The sequence below is a fragment of the Vicia villosa genome, unplaced genomic scaffold (assembly GCF_029867415.1).
Source record: "Vicia villosa cultivar HV-30 ecotype Madison, WI unplaced genomic scaffold, Vvil1.0 ctg.001881F_1_1, whole genome shotgun sequence".
NCBI classification, from domain to species: Eukaryota; Viridiplantae; Streptophyta; class Magnoliopsida; order Fabales; family Fabaceae; genus Vicia; species Vicia villosa.
The window spans coordinates 21,533-42,964 of NW_026705761.1; the positions used below are offsets into that span (position 1 = coordinate 21,533).

The window sequence follows — 21,432 nt, forward strand, 5'->3', positions numbered from 1 at the left end:
TTTATTGCTAGTTAAATATTTATTTCTGTGCATTAAATCCTTTTCAATTTTATTATCGATAATTTCGTTCGCGTACGGTATATTTTAATTATTTATTATGTTTGTGTTTTTCTAACAAATCATGTAAATAATTTTTCACCATTAACACAACAAAAACAAAAAGAAAAAAAATTAACTTTAACTATTAATTTTTTACTTCAACTGTTACGTTAATGCTCGGACGCACAGTCAGCAGCTCAAACAGTCAACATACGACCAGTTTGACCGAAAAGTCAACAGACAGTCAAAAATGCAATTTTATGTCAACATCCATATTTTGACAAAAGATTCATCATTTGATCAATGTTTGATCATAACTCATCAAGAAAAGTTCAGAAATCGACAAAACCCTAAGTTTCAAAATTAGGGTTTTCTCCTAAAAAGTCAACTAAACTTTGACCGGCCATAACTCTTTCCTCGTTCATCCAAAAAATCCCAACCAAAGCTTATTTTGAAGGAAATTCAATTATCTTTCAAATGAAATTGGTCCCATGGTCATTGGATTTACCATTTGGAAAATATGAGCTCAGACATTACAGGTCATTTTCAAAGTCAACAAAAAGTGGTTTTTTGTCAAAGCCCATAACATCAAGATAACTTCTCCAAATGCAAAAAAGCTTCCACAGTAGCTTGTAGAGGACATCTTGAGGTTTCTAAAAAGTACAAGAACTCCTTCATATGATCAAAATTGAGGGATTTATGCCTTGTTGAAGTTGGCTATTTTTTGGGAAAATGCATGAAACTAGCATTGATCAAAAGTTTTTTTTTTCAAAAGAGGCCAAGCATTCATGATCCAAACATGTTTCTAATGATGTTAAAGGGCTCCCACGACATAAGGCCCATGACATTTTTGTTTCTTTTTTAATTTAATTTTATTACATTTAAAGTTAAATTAAAAAAGAAATGGTTCAAGACAATTATCCAAAGCTTTTGTCCTTAGCTTGAGTCACCAAGTTAGCTTAACTTCTGCAGCATAGAGATGTACAGCAGGCCTATAGCAAGAGGGGTGAAGAAAATTGAAGCCATGGCCAAGAAATTCAAAGCTTTTATACTAAATAATTCAAAAGTTCAAAGACAATCAATGCTTGTTAGCTTAAGTTTGCAGCACCTCTATTGCCTATAAAATGCTTAGAACACTTCAGCAACAAGGGACACACGAATTCAGAACCAAACATATGCTTGTATCACTCTTGTACCAACTTGAAAATTTCAAAGAAATTGAAAATTCAAATTTTTAGTTTGAGTTAGATTCAGTTGCAAATAATTGTCCAAACACGACCCACAAGTGATTCTGAAACTATTCCAATAGTTTCCATCAACCAAAACACCTTAAACCGAGCTCCATAGCTCACGGTTTGTTCAAACAAAAACCTAGAAAAATACAATCATACACGCATGTTTAACAAGATGTAATTGCATATTTGTGTTTGGTTAGAGGTTCTGACCGTTTCTGGAACTTTAATTTGATTTTAATGGAGGTTTGAAGCATATGCCATTTTAGGGTTTTTTAAGCTCGAAATGGGACTTTTCGTTTAAGGCAAAATCTAACCAAGCTAAGGCCATGGTTGTGATCAGTGGATCATTTGCAGTCGATCCATGGTCTCATGTCTTGTTTATATAGCTTGTTTTGTGATTTTTGATTTGCAGGAGCTTTAGTGACGGAAAAAACTGTTGGTAAAACCTTTACCTACGATTGCAGGATTTTGAAATGAAGAAGACGAAGACGTGGCGTCCTCTGGTTGGCTGGAAAACGCACGTGTTTTTTAAACTTCAGACCAGTCATATGCTTTGCGTTCCACCATCATACCATGTGCCTCATGATCTCAGCCTTCAGATCCATCTGTCCCCTCACCCAACGCACCATAACACGCATCCACACCATGGACTCTCCAGCCAACCACACTAGATCACTTATTTTATATTTTCTATTTTATTTAGTTTTCTTTTGCAAAAATTATTTTAAAATAGTTTTAAAAATCAAAAAAATATAATAAAAATATTTTTAGGTTGATAAAATAATATATTATTTTTGACATAAAAATATGTTATTTTTCTTCATAATTAAAATATTTTGTTTAATTAATTAGATAATATTTATATATTTATCTTTTAATTATTTCTAACCTATCAAAAAATCAGAAAAAAATATTTTCTTTTTATTAAATTAAGTTTATATATTATAAACTAATTTTGTACATATTTAGAATATTTTTCTCTTTAAGTTTAATTTATGTGTATAATTATTTGTATAATTATATGTTAATTAACTTAATAATCTCCAAAACAAATCTCAAAAATCCCAAAAAAATTAATTTTATTTTAAAATTAATTAACAAACAATTTGGACATATTTTAGACTTATTTTTTTAAGTTTAAACTTTATTTCTAATTCTTGACCTTTTAATTAAATTAATTATGCATTAATTTTAATTAAAATCAACCATCCAAAAATCCAAAAATATTTTCCCTTTATCTTATTGCAATTTAAATTCATAGATAAGTGTATAGGTTGTCAAATTCATGTAAATAGCGTAGTTTACATTTCTCGCACAATCGATGTAATAGTGTAGATTTACTTTCTGCATTTTACATTCCCGCACTTTAAATTTCTGTACATATAAAACTGCGTGTATGACAAGAATAATAGCTGAAGCGTTAGATCACTAATTTCAAAGACAAAAATATCTGAAATAAATCACAATCACACTTGCACCTCTTAGGGTAATCCCTCTGCCACTCTTTCAAAAATCAATTCTATTGTTCAAATACAATTCAAATTTCTTTCTGTATCCAGTCAAAGAAAATTTTCTAAAAAAAATGGAAAGAACCTTATAAACTTAGGGTATACCTCCTAATTGCTTGCTCAATCAAAAATAACAAAAGCTTTTCCACATCACTGTTTTTCAAAACAAACTTTCAAAAGACTACACTTTGTATATATCCAAACAAGGATCATTACGAAGTTAAAAATCCTTTTTAAACCATCAAAATATATTTCGAAAGATAAACACTTTGTATACATCCGCACAAGGTTCATTACAAAGTTAACTCTCTACAAAATATTTAAAACCACATGCAAGCATTTCAAAGCAAGACAAACGATTCAAACAAGTGAGCTAAGCAATTAAGAGCCCATGGATAACCATGGATAAAAACGGGTGCTAACACCTTCCCTTTGTATAACCTACCCCCGAACCCAAAATCTCTTTAAGGTCTTTTTCTGTTTCTTTTATAAATCTTTCCTTAATTGGATAAAATAAAAGTCGGTGGCGACTCTCTGATTTTCACAATTCAAAAATAAAAAGAAGAGTCAGTTCGCATCCCACAAAAAACCGAGGACGACAGATAGTCCCTTCATCTCCTCCCCCCTTCTTTAATTTTCAAAATCTTCTCCCATTTTCCAAAACCTTCTTATATTTTCAAATTCTTTTAAAAACCTTTCTTTAAAAATATCTTTTGCCCTTAGTGGATTTTCTTTCAAAGTTTAGACATGACTAATTGTTGTGGTGAGATTTAAAACCCCAAAGTCTTGATATTGATTGATATGATGGAACCTTTTCCACTTGAGAGAGTTAGTGGCATACTTGTTGATTTTATCCAAGTTGGAGCCCTTCTTTCATTTGTGATGCAAAAGGTCCATCTGTTCTCATGTTCAAGACAATTGGCTGAGTATTTTCTTCTACGATGATAAAGTGTCTATCTAGTTTAAAAAACCTTTTTCCCTTAAAGTGGAACAACATTTGCTCTGACTTCTCCATTGCACCGAGGAGGTATGTAGGCACAAGATGTAATGTCTTGCCAAGCATAATTTTAAAAAAATCAAACAAAACTCTTTATTTTGCACACAATTTCTTTTAAACACAAATTTTCAATAAGGTTCTTGTGGAGTACCACAGATATGAGGGGTGCTAACACCTCCCCCTTGTATAACCAACACCCGTACCTAGAATCTCTCTTTTTGTTGTTTTTATTTTAAAAACGTCTTTGGGTTTATTTCTCTCTTTTTCCATTTTCTTTGGAAACAATAAAGCACGGTGGCGTCTTTCACTGAAATAATGAGTCAAGTCAATCCAATGACTTTGGTCTCAAATTTTCCCCGCCACAACGTGTTAGATTGAAAAAAATGTTTATGATCGAGTAAATCAACCATAGATATGTTAGTTGCACGGTTTCACCCCTTAGATGGAGTTACGTAGAAGCGACAAACTAAAAAAATGATGGATAAGGTTGGCCAAAAGGAAGCGGGGACAATGCCAGCAACATACCATGACTTACATTTTTTTAAGATAAACCAATTACTAGACAACTGGATGTAGAATTATGGGAGTCAACTATTTGGTGAATGCACATCCATACTCTTGGATTACGTAGTTGATTAAGGGCTGAAAGTGGAAATAAGTTGCATGTGCATTCCCTGCAGTTCTTCAAACAAGATAAGTATCTCTTGAAGCTCTTCAAAATTCGAATAAATAAATCTTCTAACTATAATAAATATTATGCATATGAATACTATTATAACCCTTGGAAATATGCTATAAATTATGTTTATGCTTAGGGACTAGTCATTTCAAAAGAGTATGCGATGGAGTCCTAAAGATGTCCACCCGGAACCAGTACAAAACTTAGAGGCCGAGACATAGCCATTTATATAGCCAGTTGACTTGAAAGATTAAATCTTTCCACCCTTTTTGGAGTTAGGTAGAATTTTTTAGTTTCCTATTTTATTGCAAAAGAATAATTTTGGGCTTGCTCTTGGAACTTATCAACAAATAAGTTTGGGGTTGGGGTACTAGAGAAATTGGTCAAAAAGAAAAAAACAAGAAGTTAAAATAGCTTCTTCAATAAAATTATGAAAAAGAGGACCAACAAAATGTCATTCTCTAGTACCAAGTAAATTACAAAAGAGTGATATGGAAGAAATTATATAACATCGGGAAAACTAGTTACCTAACTCTAAAGGTTTAAGCCAACTATCCTAAATTATCATACCCTGAAATAAGCCACGTTACAACCTTTAAAAGACCTGAAAAGTGTGTTCAAATATGACTTTGATTAATTAGATTAAATGTTTTCCAAATTCATTAGTTAATGCTTTTATATGTTGATCACGTGATTACACTGTCAAATTAAGTGTATCTATGTGAGACAAGAGCCAAGTTGAGTACTTGTAGGTTCGGAATTACTTTTCCGAGTTGATTGGAATGAAGCGGTGAACCAAAGTATTAATAAGAAAAAAATGACAATCATTGGTAAGGGTAAGCATTTTAATTCTGATGAAATGTTTAGTTTGCAGGCATATTTTTTTAGAACAAGCAACATATCAAGTTTGGGGTTGTGATGACAGTCATTATTACGTGATTTTTATGAGGAAATTTGGATGAACTTGGTAGAATATTAAACAAAAGCTACCCAAAGTGTTAAGAAAGAAGCAAAAATCCAAGACAAGGAAGAAATAAACACTTAGTGAAATTTTTGAAGAAAAAGGAAGCAAAACATTGGATTTCTTGCGCCCACAATGCATCCCTTAGAGGAACGATGATCTTGCATCACGACACAATACTAACTTGTCATGGCGCGGTGATGCTTTTTCCACTTACACACTTTTTTTCTATTTAAAAGACAGTTTGGCTAATTTTTCAAGGGATTCGAATTAGAGAGGTTACACCTAGAGTCATTCAAGGGTCGATTTTGGAGAACATTGGAGTAATTGTCTTGTAGCCCCCATTTAATTACTTAAACTTGCACGTAATTATCTTGTTAAATTACAATCCTCGTGGTGACAATATTTTTATTATTACTTCGACATTATCAGTAAACTTGCTGAGAAGTCATCAAAACCTAACTGGATTAGTGACTTTCGGTGGAAGCTTCTTCTGGATGATTGCACCGCACTCTTCCGCCAGAGTGGTGTTTTCATCATTCTTGAACTTCCACTTTCCCGATAAGAGTTCTTTTATGAACTTTTCATAAACATGCCTCTGTTCAAGGGCTTCACAAAATAGGATATTGACCCGTATCTTATTCAACATCACCATAAACCTTTTAAATTGTCTAGCTTACCTTTTCTTTTTAGGTATCTTCTTCATAATCAAATAAGGTGGTTTGATGTAATTGGGTAGCTCGGGGTAATCTCACCCCAATCCTCTTAATATTTTCAGGAATAGGTTAGAAGTAGGAGAATTGCTTGATGGATTCCCTTGAAGACTGAGGACGACTAGATGGCAGGATGACCTCATCAGATTTATCTTTCCACTGTGCATTATTGAAGACAAACCGATTGTATACATTTTAGTTGAAAACTTGAATTGTATGTGATTTTAAATTTGTTGTCTTCACTGTTTATGTATGTTTCTTGTACCATTTATAGCACCACTACATATTATTCTAGACATATAAATCAAGATCTGTTTCTTTGTTATTCTAAGAGGAGATTTTTTATCAAATAATTGGTCATGGATGTTCCCTTTAAATTCACCTTCACTCCCATGCTCATTTTTCCCTTAGAATTTTTCTCAACCTCCTTCTCAACTACCACTTTTTTTCCTTTCTTGTTCTCAACTCACTCAATATTTATGCTTGTTACTAATGAAAGGTTCAGAAGGAACCACTCTATTTCTCAACTCGATGGCTTTGCACATTTTATTTTTCGGGTTATCTACATTATTAGCTATAAATCCCCCCGCTTGAAATAGTTTGAGCTTTTAAGTTCTTTATGCATGCTTTGATGTTCTTGTTCATTAGGATCTGATTTTCTGCCATCTCTTGTTGAGCCTTAACCGTGTTATCCCGAGCCTTGCTTACTTTCTCTAAAATTACTTGAGTAGCCTTGTCATTTCAAGAGTTGATGGTTTTGTTGAGGTGCTTTAGGAGCTTGTTGAACACCTTGGTTAGCATTCAAAGTCAGATTGTTGCTCCACTTGAAGTTTGGATGGTCTTTCCAACCCAGATTGTAGGTGTTAGAATATAGATTATTCTTTTGAAAATTAGCGTACCAAACTTCATTCCTCGCTCACTTCTAGTCAAATCAACGACATGCATACCTTTTTGTTTCATTGCTCACTCACTTGAGCAGTACTCATTCTAACACATATGCTCAATCAACATTTTTAACTTTTCATCAGTCTTTAATCCCAATGTACCTCTAGTTGAGGCATTGATAAGCATTCTCGTTTATGTTGTCTCCACTTGATGTTTGGATGGTCTTTTCAACCCGGATTGTAGGTGTTGGAATACAGATTATTCTTTTGAAAATTAGCGTACCAAACTTCATTCCTCGCTCACTTCTAGTCAAATCAACGACATGCATACCTTTTTGTTTCATTGCTCACTCACTTGAGCAGTACTCATTCTAACACATATGCTCAATCAACATTTTTTAACTTTTCATCAGTCTTTAATCCCAATGTACCTCTAGTTGAGGCATTGATAAGCATTCTCGTTTATGTTGTCAACTCGTCGATGAAGTGTGTCATTTGTTCTTTAGCACTCATCATGCTATGATTCAAACATTTTCAATGTAACAACTTGAATCTTTCCCATGCATCAGATAACAACTCTAACTCCTCTTGAGCAAAACTGGTAACTCGAACTTTTCTTTCCACAAACTGAGCCTTTGAGTAATACCTCTCTAGGAACTTATCCTCTAACTCTTTCCAAGTCTAAATAGTGTCATTTGGAATGCATTGCAACCAATCATTCACGCGATCTATAAAGGAAAAACCAAACAAACTTAATTTTACCATATCGTCAGATATGTCACCAGATGACTTACACATCTAGCAAGTCTCGTAGAATTTAGCGAGATGCTCCCAATAATCTCCGATTTCTTTCTCGTTGAACGAGTTCTCCTTAAAACCTATAAGTACATAATTCTTAATGTCAAATGTTACAAAATTAGCCGATTGAAATCCTAAACATATCTACCCTGAATTGGCCCTCCTGCAAAAGCCCCCCCTAGCGTTTGACGTGGTGGAACGACCATCTCTAATTCTTTTATTTTACTTCTTCGGTGACTCGCAGTGCTTGTCGCTTTTCTCTACGAATTATGTGCGTTGTTCTTTTGATTTCTGAGTCGATCGGTATCAGCGTTGAATCAATACCTCACATAAACAAACAAGAAATTCCTTAGTAGCATTGCATAAAACAAAAGTAGAAATAAAATCAAAACTAAAATTAAAAATTAAATTGTAAAATAAAAAACTAAAAATAAAATGCATAAATTAAAGAAATTGAAAAATTAAAAACTATAAACATTGCACTAAATTGCCTTGTCGAAATCAACAATGACCAACAACAACGCCAAAAACTTGATGACCTTTCGGCAAGTGTACCGATAATTTCAAAGTAATAATTAAAGGATTGTCTCCACGAGGATTGTAATTTGACAAGATAATTATATGCGAATCAAAATAGTAACAATGGGGTGTTTTTGATTTTATTTGGTTTTAAAGCAAGAACGAAAAAAACTAAGAGAATAAAATTCAAGATGAGAAAGACAATTAGGTCTTTATTATTGAATCCCCTTATTTTTACCTATTGATGAACTATGTATCTATTGAGTTTCAATTAAATTATTATCTCACTACAAACCAATCAAAGTTAGATTAGGCTTTCTAAGTGTATTAATTCAAAAGCAACAACTTCTAATTACCTATCCCTAGTTAATTACAAAGTCTAATAAATTTCCCTAGATCAGATAAGTAGACTAACGGTCAAAAATCCCGACTTATCTAAATGGATCATACACTCATAAACTACAAAAAATAATTAAACTTAAGAACAATTTAAATAAGATAATAATAAAAAAGTACTAAATAAAAATCAAAAAGACATATAATCCAACAAACTAATAATAAGGATCATCTCAAAAAGATCTATTCTAGAGAAACTTAGATACTCAATGATAAATTAACAAATATCATGAGTTGATTAGTATTCATCATCAAGATCTATGAAAGAATAACTCTCAAATGACTCCAATATTCTCAAAATTAGCCGCTGGAACATTCCTAGCCGTCACTTTATCTCTAGGTTTTAGAGCTTCCCCAAAAGTAGCTAAAATTGTCTATAAATACCAATTTACGTGTTAGCCAAAAAGTGGTCCATCACGCTATGTTGCAATCCTCATCGCGCCGTAATGGGATGCATCGCGGGGTGAGAAATCCAGAAGAAAATGTACATTTTCTTCTCATTTTCTTTACAATTTTTACTAAGTCTTTATTTCTTCCTTGTCTTGGATTTTTGCTCAATTTTTCACACTTTGACGTGACTTTTTCTCTTTATTCTTACAAATTTATATCAATTTTCTCATAAAAATCATGTAATGACATTTGTCATCAAAAAGAAGAATGAACCATTAATAATATAATATGCACTATGCTAGCTCATTCTACTGTTCCCACATCGTTTTGGCATCATACTCTTCACATAAAAATATATCTTTTAAACATATCTCCATATAAAACACTTCAAAATCACTTACCAACATAACTCATATATCATTGAGATTCCAGTTACACACATATTTAATTTCTTGGTTGTCTATGTTATCCTTTATTCTCGTCCTCTAACATTCATAAGTTACAACCTCGCTCTACCCCGTGTGACTTCTTGGGTTATCTGCCGAATCGTAGAGGCTACAAGTGTTTTGACTTGTCAAACAAAAAATTAATAATTTTTAGGCATCTTATCTTTGATGAAACCCATTTTCCCTTCACTATGATACATCCTTCTGCTCTCACTCTTATAACTTCTTAAATGATGACCTCAATCCCTACCTTGTACATTAGTGGCAAAATTAAATATTATCGCATGTTGCACCCAACCAAACAACGCCAACAAACACAATTGACCAGCCACCCACACCAATAAACCAACAATCACTACCTCATACCTCTCCGACCAACTAAATTACTACAATTGCCTCTCCTTCACCACCACCAATCCACACACATCCACCTACACGAACCATCACTACTCGTAGCATGAGAGATATTGTCAAACTCCACAAGATATTTACCTTATCAGTCTCACTGCACCATCTCTCCCAAACCTAAAAACCCCACTAGATATTTAGCCTTATCCAACAAGAATTATAAATCTGCAATGCAATATAAATTTGATTCTCTTATTATAAATAAGACGTGAGATTTAGTTCCCCGTTCTTGTGATGTCAATCTTATTAGATGTATGTGGATTTTTAAACATTAGAAAATTTTGATGGATCCTTTGAGCATTATAAGGCTCGTCTTGTAAGTGATGACAAATCATAGGTTGTAGGTACGAATTGTGATGAGACTTTCATCCCGATGGTCAAACCCACAATCATTAGAATAATGCTCACCTTTTCTCTCTCCAAACCCTGACCCATTCATCAATTAGATGTCCCGAATGCTTTTTTACATGATGATCTCCATAAAACTATTTACATGCATCACCCATTGGGTTTCTGTGACACTCATCATCCAAATTATGTCTGTTTTTTAAAGAAGTTACTTTATGGTCTCACGCAAGCAACCAAAGCATGATACCAATACTTTGCTAACTATGTAGCCATCATTGGTTTTCGTATAGAACATCAGATCAATCTCTCTTCACACACCGAAAAATTCTCACATGGCCTACATTCTTCTTTATGTGGACGACGTCATCCTTATTACCTCTACTCATGCCTTTCACAACATAATTATGTCACTCTTAGCATCTCAGTTTGCGATGAAGGACCTCAACCCCCTAAGTTACTTTTTTAGGCATTATTGTCTCTCGTCATCCTAATGACATCTTTCTAAATCAAAGCACCTATGCGCTATATATGTCCAGGGTATCATACACTTTAGATTACATTTATCACCATCTCACATTACAAAGCTTATCTCCTACACAGACGATGATTGACATGGATGTCCTGACACCAGACGCTCCACATCCAGGTACTGTGTTTTTCTTGGTGACAATCTTATCACTTGATCTTCCAAAAGGCAATCTAGTCTTGATCTTCCAAAAGACAATCTTACCACCTTTGATGTATTGTGACAATGTTAATGCCATCTATCTATCTAGTAAGTAATCCCGTGCATCATCAGCGTACAAAGCATATTGAGATGGACATTCATTTTGTTCGGGAAAAGGTAGCTCGTGGTCAGACACACATTTTTTCATGTTCCCTCCAGACATCAGATTGCAGACATCTTCACCAAATGGCTTCATCATATTCTCTTTTATGATTTTCGAACCAACCTAAACGTCTGTGAATCTCCCGCTTTGACTGCGGGGGTATGATAGAATAGAATATTATTGTTTAAAAAAAATGACAATATTATTTCGACAAAAGCTTTTAACTGCCTATCTCTTAAGAAATGTATGGCTTTTGTCATAAAACAAATGCATGGTATGCCGTCTACAAATCAAATAATTGCTCTTAGCTTCATCGGCCAAGCTGGATGGATATATTAAGAGACTGCAAACTACAAACAGCTTTAAAAAAATCTGAGAATGTTTTTTATGCATTGATAATATAAATACTTTCTTTTAACACATACAACATCATAATACCACCATTTATATAATGTTAATTTCTAAAATATTCTTATTAACATCATTCCAACCTTTTTTATAAATAAACTAATAATATTATGAGTTCAACCAGACCCAAAATTTGTTTGTTATTGATGGAATTATGGAACAAACCATTCTTCAACATTTCACCCCTTCTTATGTATTCTTATATATGTCATCATCTAAAGCATCCAAATGTCAATAGAAAAAATAACATAACTTATTTATTTCTTTGTTTTATGATCCAAACAAGGCATTGAACATTGTTTAACATAGGAACCTCCAAGCACAACCTTCCAAAATCAGCTGCAACATAATGATATATTAATTAATTAACCTAAAAATATTTAAACAAATAGTGTCATTAATTAGTCTTTGATCAAATTTTGTTAGAAAAGTAGTTCAAGAGTTGAAATTTTTTAACACAATATGGATATGAACACATCTTTGCCTTCAAAAGCTGAAGCCATAGTTGAATACAAGGAAATGAAGCATTTCAAGAAATGGATTCCTTGGTTGATTCCTTTCTTTGTCATTGCTAATGTTATAGTGTTCATCATCACCATGTATGTGAATGATTGTCCTCATAACTCGATCTCCTGCATTGCGCGGGTCTTAGGCCGATTCTCCTTTCAACCTTTCGATGAGAATCCTCTTCTTGGACCTTCATATTTAACGTAAGTTTTTGTCCTACAATAAAATGCGTAATCATAACCGCGATATAAAGGTTCGATGTGTAAGTGCATCTGCGACTGCAATTTAAAACTATGCTACTATTGATTGAATGAAGTGTTTGTTTTGTGTTATAGATTGATGAGTATGGGGGCTTTGGATGTGGAGAAAGTTGTTAACAAACATCAAGGTTGGCGACTCATAACTTGCATGTGGTTACATGGTGGAGTATTCCATCTATTGGCAAATATGTTAAGCATTTTAGTTGTTGGAATTCGTCTTGAGCAAGATTTTGGATTTGGTATATCACATATTTGAAAACATCCGTCTAATATTTTATAATATTCCAAGTATGATGCACCGACACTTCAGATTGAACGTGTACGTGTGTTCGGTGTCTGACACAAACAATCATACACTCAATCATTTTTATTTTTTAAACAACTGTCAAGGTTTGTGTTTCAGTGTTAGGATTGTGTCTGGTGTCTGTGTTAACTATTTTATAGTTGAATTACAGTGCTTATTGGACTACTATTTGTGATATCTGGATTTGGAGGAAGCTTGCTTTCATCTCTTTTCATTCAGCAAAGTATATCAGTTGGTGCTTCAAGTGCTCTTTTTGGTTTACTAGGAGGCATGCTTTCAGAACTCATTACTAATTGGTCAATATATGATAAAAGGGTACTCATCAAATTTCTCATTTTTCCCATTGTGTTTTTGAATTCAAAACTCTAACTTGATTAAGATTTTTTGTTGTCATGTGTGCAGCTAGGAACACTCTTAACCCTTGTGTCTATTATTACCATCAATCTAGCCGTGGGAGTTTTTCCACATGTTGACAACTTTGCTCATATTGGAGGGTTTCTTTCCGGATTTCTTCTTGGATTCGTGTTCTTAATCCGTCCTCAGTTTGGATGGATTAAGCAAAAATATGCTACCTCAGCATATTCTCCGACATTAGTTAAATCTAAATTCAAGATATTTATCAGTGCATCTCTTGGCTCTTAGCCTTGATCCTGCTTATTACAGGGTTAGTGTCGTGTCTTATGTTTGTGTTTGTGTCACTGTCTCAATGCTTCGTAAGCTATTGGTTTTAGATTCAATTTCGTGATTCTAATTGCTCAATAAAAGTTGTACTTGACAGGTTTAGTGTTGGCCTGATTGCACTTCTCAGTGGTGTTGATGCAAATGATCACTGCTCTTGGTGCCATTATCTATCTTGTGTCCCAACTTCAAGGTGGAGCTGCAATCCAAAGAATTTGACATGCTTGGTAATCAATTTTGCACAAACCTCTTTTCATATGAATTATAAAAAATTTAGACCTTTTAACACACTAACACTGACGCAGATATTGGACACAATACTGATACTTACACGACACAGTTGAAACTCGTGATATTTTGAAAATTTTATTATTTGAGCTAATGTGTGCTAAATACAATGCAGACTGAGCAGATTGGCAACCAAGTAAATGTGACATGTTCAAGCAATGGAAAGTCCATTTTATATTACATGCAATATCCAACCAATTCCAAGATCCATGAGTTGTGTTTTCAGACTTGTAGTTGAGATTTTATAAAGGGTTGATAATCCCTTTGGCATTTATTCATGATGAAAAAATGATACATACTTTGATTGGTATATATTTGTTTATATCCTTTCATGTATATAATATTAATTGATTGATTTGTATTTTTCTTATATTTTTCCAATCAAGAATTATTTACCTTTATTGCAAAATTGCTAGCTAAGTAATTCCTATAATTTAGAAAGCATAGATCAAAAATTGATTTTAACACTCTAAAAAAAGTATGTAGTTCAAACTTATTTATGCTTCATACTGCAGGCATCAAGGCCTTTTGTCTAGGGCCTTCAATTTTGTTTTTATATGGCCTTTCGTCTTTTTATTTATTTTATGCTGATACCCCAGTTTGACTTGGCACCCATATGGAAGGTGCTATTACTTTTGTGTTTTTACTAAATATTTATGGATTTTTCTTTGGGGTATCAAATTTTTCAAAAAAATATTGTGATTTTTATGGATTTTTGGAAACAGTCGGATGTTCATATTCAACGGTCATTATTTTTTAATATTAACATATTTTTTAATAAATCAAATAAACTACAATACTTTTCAAAAAAATCTGATAATTTACAACACTTTTCGAAAAACTTGGTAATTTATAACCCTTTTCAAAAAATTCAGTAAACTTAAACAGTTTTTAAAAAGTTAAGTAGTATTAAATTTTATTTGTTGGTTATTAAATATGAACTATCAAACTTTTCAAAAAATTCAAAAATTTAGCAAAGATACATTATTTATCAAATAATCTGATATATTAAATTTATTTTTATAAAAAATCGATAAAAATGTACACCAAACTTTAAAATAGACTACTGATTTTTTTTACTCATACCAAAATTTTCAATTGAATTACCGAATTTTTTCGTTAGCTCTTTTTTTAGTTAAATTTTGACAAATATTTGTTATTATAAAAATATGTGAGTATGTCATGACAAATTTGATGGGTGGCAGAATAAAATCTCTACGGTAATGCTTACTTTTTGAAGAAAGTTATATCTCATACTCTTAGAATTAATTATACTTTCACTTCTATGAACTATAAAATTTCAATTTCGTTTATTTCTATTTAATTTCGCTTAAAATATTTTCGAGAAATAATTTTTTCAAAAATTTACATAAAACTTGAGTGTGACAAAAATTAAATTTTCCGTTTTAAAATTGTACATTATAAAAAGTTCTGTTAGAATAATAATACAAACAACCCCCAATAAGTTGAATATTTACTCACGACTAAATGTGAGAGTAGGATATGTTAAGGATAGGCACATATTATTCACATTAAAGAAGGTCAAAGCAAATATCAAGACATTGAAGTATAGACAATTATAGACTAGACAAAGTATATTATATCATAATTGTATTTAAAATAGGATTTCTATTATAGGTAATTATAGACTAGACAATTATAGGCAATTAGTATACAGATCCTTGTACTCTTATATATATATATATATATATATATATATATATATATATATATATATATATATATATATATAGGGAGCGTATCCAGTGAGAACTGATACTATCATGAGAAATGAGAACTATTAATATCAGCCGTCAGATTTAATTAACGTTTAAGATTTATTGATTCCATATTAAGAACGCCTTATTGAATTTTATCCATTATGATCAATATTTAAAAATTCCATAAATAAAGTATCTTTTCAAAAATATTTCTATTTCTCTAATTATTATAATATTCTCAAAATGAGATAATCATTATAAGAATTATTATGCTTAATATTCAAATGTTATCACAATAATTTTTATTTTCACTGTTATTCTAACTACATTTTAATTTGATCTATAATTTATTTTGAATGAAATAAATTATTTTCTTTATAATTAAAAAAAACTTATTCTTCATAATTGATATTGATTTGTTAACTATTTCATTTTGAATAATACTATTAATATAAAATTTAATTTATACTTTAGAATTCATATAATTTTATTCTTCACATAATTATAAATATAACTTATTATTAATTTGGAACTTATATTTTCCTTTAATTAAAAAAATTTAAGAATTTAAATTTATTACTTATATTTTGATTCGGATGATTTAATTTTTTTTTTTGAATTCTATACGGGAGAAAATGAAATTTATTACTTATATTTTAAATTTATTTTTAATATGTTTATTTGATAAAAAATATTGAAGAAAACCAAACTATTACTTATATTTTAATTTAGTTGATTTTTTTATTGCAATTATTTTAAATTAAAACACATTATTGGTTTATCAAATATATTTTAATTTGATTAAAAGTATTAAGAATCTAAATTATTAGATATATATATATATATATATATATATATATATATATATATATATATATATATATATATATATATATATATATATATATATATATATATATATATATATATAGATTTGGTTGAATTATTAATTTGCAAGCTCGGTAATTTTTGTTTGAAATTTTAACGATCACCAATATTTAAAATAAATTATATTACTGTGTTAAAATTTTAACAATTAAAGCAAGAAAAAAATTCAGGAAAAATATCTTTTTTATGAAAAATTTAAATTCTGAGCATAATAGATAAAAAGAAAATACTGTACTATTTGTATGGAACTAATAAATATTATGAGGGATAAATATGATTAAAATATTGTTTATTCATTCATAAGATTAAAATATATTTATCACCAACATTTTAATCTTATTTGATCAAAAAAAGCACATAAATTTTAATCTTATTTATCACTCATAAGATTTATTAATTCCATACAAATAATAATAGTATTAGTAAAAAAAATTGTGACAACATTTAAATATTAAGCATAATAATTTTAAAAAAGATTCTCTTATTTTGATAATATTTTAATAATTAAAGAAATAAAAATATTCTTTTGAAAATATATTTTATTTATGGAATTTTTAAATATCAATCACAATTGATAAAAATTCAGTAAGATGTTCTTAATATGGAATCAATTAATCTTGAACGTTAATTAAATCTTACGGCTGATATCAATAATTCTCATTTCTCATAAAAGATATCAGTTCTCACCGGATACGCTCCCTATATATATATATATATATATATATATATATATATATATATATATATATATATATATGTACATCATTACAAGAATAATATATAACAAAATTCCTTTATTCATATGGTATCAGTTTTTCTCTGGTTAATCTCCCTTAATTTGTGTGTATCATCCTGTTTCAATCCTTTTTCATTGACTCACTCACTCACTCGCATCATCATGTCTGATGTTCCACCACTTTCACAAAACCCACCGACCCATGATCAACCCGCCGATCCATGCATCATCCATCATTCCGACAACCCTGCAACTGCCCTTGTTACACCTCTGCTCACGGTCGACAACTATGGTTCATGGAGCCGAGCCGTAACAATGGCACTTCGTGCCAAAAACAAATTCGGGTTTGTCGATGGAACTCTAACCTGTCCAAAGAAGGCCGATGATATCTCTAAGTGGCGCCGCTGCAACGATATGGTTGCAAGCTGGATTCTTAACCCGGTTTCAACCGAGATTCGCCCTAGCATTCTCTATGCTGAAACGGCGGCACAAATCTGGACCGATCTCAAGGATCGTTTCTCTCCGTCCAACGCTCCGAAAATCTATCAATTGAAACAATCTATCTCTGCCCTAAAACAAGAGGGCATGTTTGTATCTCTGTAATTTACTCAGTTGAAATCTCTCTGGGATGAACTTCATTCCATTGCACCTATCAATCCGTGCATCTGCGGTAATGCCAAGAGTATTATTGATCAACAAAATCAGGACTGGCCATGGAATTTCTTCAGGGCGTCCATGACCGATTCTCTGCCGTCCGCAGTCAAATTCTCCTCATGGATCCTTTTCCTTCAATTCAGCGTATTTATAACATCTTACGCCAGGAAGAGAAACAACAAGAGATTAATTTTCGACCCCTCCCTGCTGAGGAATTAGCAGCGCTTCAAGCTTCTAAAGTGCAGTATCACACTCAAGGCAAACGGCAGCGTCCGTACTGTGAGAATTGCAATAAGTATGGTCACACTATTGCTACTTGCTATCAGATTCATGGCTTTCCCAATAATCCACCAAAGAAATCTGGACCATTCTCATCTACTTCCGCTACTCAACTCTCAAGCGCACAATACCAAAAACTCCTATCTCTCTTAGCCAAAGAGGACACTATAGGATCATTTGTGAATTTAGCAGGTACCCCCCCCCCGCTTTTACTTGTGTTCCTTTTTCTTGGATTATTGATTCTGGCGCTTCAAATCACATATGCACATCTCTTTCTTTTTTTTCTTCATATTCACCTGTTCATAAAAATATACTTGTTCAAGTACCCGACGACTCTCACGCGTCCGTGAAACACATCGGCAATATTCATTGCTCGCCGTCACTTACACTCACGAATGTTTATCACATTCCATCTTTCAAATATAATCTATTATCTCTTTTAGAATTAACAAAATCAATACATTGTGATATTATTTTCTCATCCTCTGGTTGCATATTTCAGGACCGAGCAACGAAGAAGACGATTGGTCGGTGTAGTGCTCGGAATGGACTATTCTATCTGAATGAAGAACCACCATTAAATAAAGATGACAAGGATCACTATTGCCTTGACCATCCATCAAGTTCTTTTTTTAGTTCTAAGCAATGTAATAAGGCTGACCTATGGCATTTACGCCTCGGTCACCCGTCTATTTCCCGCTTTCAATTTATTGTTAAGAACTCTCTAAATATTAATGCGAATAAAAATTTTGTTTGTGACGTTTGTCCGCGTGCAAAACAATCACGTTTATCTTTCTCTTCAAGAACATCATATTCATCTCATTGTTTTGAGTTAATTCATGTCGATATTTGGGGTCCATTCTCTACTCCATCACACAATGGATCACGATATTTTTTAACAATTGTCGACTATTATTCACGATGTACTTGGTTATATCTCATGCAACATAAATCTGAAACATTTACTACGCTAATTCATTTTTTTAATCAAATCAATCGCCAATTCAACACTAAAATTAATAAAATTAATTCCGGCAATGGGGGCATCTTTCTTCCCCAACTTCAAGCTATTCGTTCCGACAATGGTTTGAAGTTTTTGTCCAAACAAATCCAAACATAGTTTCATGATCATGGCATTATTCATCAACGCAGCTGCGTTGCAACCCCTCAACAAAATGGCGTTGTGGAGCGCAAGCATCGTCATCTTCTCGACGTCGCAAGAGCATTACGTTTCCAAGCGAAATTACCCCTTTCCTTTTGGGGTGAATGCGTGCTCACTGCCGCTTATCTCATAAACAAACTTCCTACTCCCATCCTGAAATATAAATCTCCTCATCAAATTTTACTCGGTTCTCCTCCTTCATACTCATCACTACGTGTGTTCGGATGTCTCTGTTTTTCCAAAAATATGAACATTCAACACAAATTCGATGAACGAGCCAAACCTGGTATTTTTGTCGGTTACCCTTTTAATCAAAATGGATACCGCATCTACGATATGCACACCCGCAAAATATATGTCTCTCGCGATGTTCAATTTTTTGAAACCATGTTTCCATATCACGACCTTCAAACTCTTTCCATCACTGACGACATAAGCATCAACACTCAAATCCTTGATTGTGAATTTGATGATTCCTCTTCCAACTTATCACCTGCATCAAGTATCTCTCCCGGCATTAGTCATCATGATGACACAATTGTGCCCATTCCCACCCCTCAGGATGATAACTCATCGAATATTCCATCCATTCCTGTAGAAACTCCCCAACATCATTCACCTACAGCGATCAATCCTGCAGAACATCGTTATCCTCAACGTCTTCGTACTCCTTCCGTTCGCCTCACGGACCACGTATGTGACATTAATAATGTCACATCACAGAGTGCCTTCCCATTAAAGAATTATTTCTCTTTATCCAATTTGAGCACTTCTCATCGAGCTCTTCTTGTTAATATCATTGAAAATAAAGAACCAACATCTTATTCTCAAGCTATCAAGTCAGCTGAATGGCGTGACGCTATGACTAAAGAAATCCACGCCCTTGAATCCAACAACACTTGGGTTTTATCTCCTCTCCCGAATGGCAAAACCGCCATAGGTTGCAAGTGGGTATACAAAATTAAATATCACTCTAATGGTACCGTTGAGCGATATAAGGCTCGTTTAGTCGCCAAAGGCTAAAATCAAGTACATGGTATTGACTACCATGAAACATTCGACCGGTTGCCAAAATTGTCACGGTTCGACTCCTTCTCTCCATTGCTGCCATTAAAAACTGGTCGTTACATCAGCTTAATGTTAACAATGCTTTCCTCCAAGGAGACCTTAACGAAGAAGTTTACACGAAATTACCACCCGGCTTCTCTCATAAAGGGAAATCATGTGTTTGCAAATTAAACAAATCCATCTATGGTCTCAAACAGGCATCCCGTCAATGGTTCTCAAAATTCTCCACCACCCTCATTCAAAAGGGTTTTCATCAATCCATCTCTGATTATAGTCTATTCACTTTCAAAAGTAATCACACGACCATATTTGTACTTGTTTATGTAGATGACATCATCATCACTAGAAATAACGAAGACGTTATCTCCGACATCAAGAAATTTCTCGCCCAGGCCTTTTCCATCAAAGATCTTGGAAATCTTTCATACTTCTTAGGTATCGAAGTATCCTGTTCTAAAAAGGGAATATTCTTATGTCAAAGGAAATATACACTTGACATTTTATCCGACTCTGGTATGACTGGTTGCCGACCATCAGATTTTCCTATGGAGCAACACCTCTGTCTACGGCCCAATGAAGGAAGCCCTCTTCCTGATCCGACAATCTATCGTCGCCTCATTGGTCGTCTATTATATTTAACAGTGACACGGCCCGACATCCAATACGCTGTTAACACTCTCAGTCAATTCATGCAATCTCCATGTACAACTCATCTCGATGCTGCCACGCGAGTTCTCCCATATCTTAAAGGGAGTATCGGGAAAGGCTTATTTCTTTCGGCTTCTAGCTCCGTCAATTTAGTTGGATATGCCGACTCTGATTGGGCTGGTTGTCCTACTACTCGTCGCTCCACTACCGGCTATTTTACCATGTTGGGCTCTAATCCTATATCATGGAAAACCAAGAAGCAACCAACAATTTCTCGTTCCTCTGCTGAAGCAGAATATCGTTCCCTTGCAACTTTATCTTCCGAGTTACAATGGTAAAAATATATTCTCTCGGATCTCGGCATTGATCATCCTCAACCGATCACCGTTCATTGTGATAGTCAAGCTGCTATTCACATCGCCGAAAACCCAGTTTTTCATGAACGCACAAAACACTTTGAAATTGATTGTCATTTCGTTCGTGAGAAAATTAAATCAGGTCTTATCAACCCTTCTTATCTCCGATCTTTTGACCAACTAGCTGACATATTTACTAAACCTCTTGGAGGCGATACTTATAAACGACTACTCGGCAAGTTGGGTGTTCTTGAGATCTCAATCCCACCTCTAACTTGAGGGGGGATGTTAAGGATACACACATATTATTCACATTAAAGAAGG

The 21,432-nt window shown here is 33.0% G+C and overlaps 1 pseudogene; it reads left to right on the forward strand.

Annotated features, from left to right (window-relative positions):
• Positions 1 to 12,021: 12,021 nt before the first annotated feature.
• LOC131636975 (RHOMBOID-like protein 1) lies at positions 12,022 to 13,834 on the forward strand (annotated as a pseudogene).
• The last annotated feature ends 7,598 nt before the right edge of the window (positions 13,835 to 21,432 follow it).